This window comes from Gymnoscopelus braueri (assembly GCF_963280865.1).
Source record: "Gymnoscopelus braueri genome assembly, chromosome: 3".
Classification (NCBI taxonomy): Eukaryota; Metazoa; Chordata; class Actinopteri; order Myctophiformes; family Myctophidae; genus Gymnoscopelus; species Gymnoscopelus braueri.
In genome coordinates this window covers 29,934,546-29,936,405 of record NC_137612.1, presented here as the reverse complement: position 1 = coordinate 29,936,405, position 1,860 = coordinate 29,934,546, and positions in this window count along the sequence as shown.

Sequence of the window (1,860 nt, the reverse complement as noted above, 5' to 3'; positions counted from 1 at the left end):
GAGACAGAGGTTTGTGTGTCAGCTTTTTTTCAGACAGACATTGCTGCTTGTATTTATGTCGTTTTTTTATGGATCATTTTGTTTTCATACCTTGTCAGTTGCCTATTTACCGGTAGGTGTCCTACCTGAACAGGGTCTAAATATCTCACTGGAAGATCAGGGAGACCTCCAACCACTGCAGATGTGATAGATTAACACACTCTGTCAAACAGATTGGTCAAAACAAAAAATGTAAAGTTCCTGATTGCAGCTTTAAACCTGTATTTGACCGCAAATCCTGGTGGTTCAGCCAGTGTTTGTCTTTGTGATGTAAGAGTGCTACGTCTCTAATAGGTACTAACAGGTACCTATTAACTTAAATTGTCCCTTAGGGGATATTTTTTTGTATGCTGCCATTGTACAACGAAATATAATACAGGGTTACGTGGTTAATCAGACTAATCGATTTAGTCGAGTATAAAAATATATATATTTTGTCCGTGTCAATTCGTTGATATAAGAAAAAATATAAGTATAAAAAAAGCAAAACCTCGTTCTTCATTATTCAATTAACTTACATGAGCCAGATTAAGTCGGTTAATTGTTCTAAATATCGATATATTTTGGGTTAATCGCCCAACCCTACACTGTGGTTTACTTACGGATGACAGCATGGTAAATGGCAAATAGCAGCGGTCTTTTCAAGCTGCGTGAAATCACTGCCGGAGTTTACAACGAGCTAATTCTTGAGCAATTCTCAGTTACAGAAAAGGATTTGCTTGAGCAGCACCCAGCTGTGTTACCCATTACTGACATCATCCGTTACAAGAGAGGGTCTATTGATAAACTAGCTCCTGATGTTTTCCTGACATGTCACAGCATCTAAACAGTTGAAAAAATGCCTCAAAATTACAATTACAGTAACTGAGTAAATGTACTTAGTTACTTTCCACCACTGCATCTAGGAATAAACATCCAGGCCTGAATGTTCTTGGGAGTCGTGCTCCACTGTATCTCACACTGTTCTCTCTCTGACCCAGAGACACCCACTCAGACTGTATAATTAGAGCCCGACCCATGCCAGACTTTTGGGTCTGATGACAATCCCCATTTTGGACAGTCCTACACCAGTGATTACCAACAATTTGACTGATATTTTGGGGGGGGTTTTAAGTAAGGGGAAAAAGTGCAAAATGTTGAAATCCTTTTGAAAAACATTTAACTGCTATGCAAAGAAATAAAAGTCTACCTTTTGAAAGATCAAAATAAACACGTAAAACTTTATTTTATAAGCCTCTTAAGCTGATCTACAGGCTCACGGTTGTGGAATGGTGAGCCTTCAATGCCAGCCTCGAAGGGGGGATTTCACTGAGGAAACACAATTACAAAGAATTTGTTCACTGAGGAAGGGGGTATTTCACTGAGGAACAGTGAAATCCTCACTGAGGAACGCAATTACAAAGAATTTGTTCTCTGAGGAAGGGGGGATTTCACTGAGGAACAGTGAAATCCTCACTGAGGAACGCAATTACAAAGAATTTGTTCCAAAATCAACTGACATCTTTTTTGACTGAAAAAGTTTTTAGTTTTCTGACTGTCCAGAACAAACCCTTGGTGGGCAGACTGACAGTATTTAAACAGAGACATGCAGCTACAGTATAGGATGCATCAAGCATTTAGTCAATTCAGACTTATTTCCCAAAGTCTGATAGTACTTTCAATTTCACAACTGACATTATTACACTCCACGTTCAACAACAATCCAATTAAACAGCTACAACATTTGAATCGGATTTGTTCTACCTGTAGGTTAGAGAAACGTTTTATACATTTAAGGTTACTAAGAAACAATACAAAGTCAAGTTGTGTGTGTACAGTAAA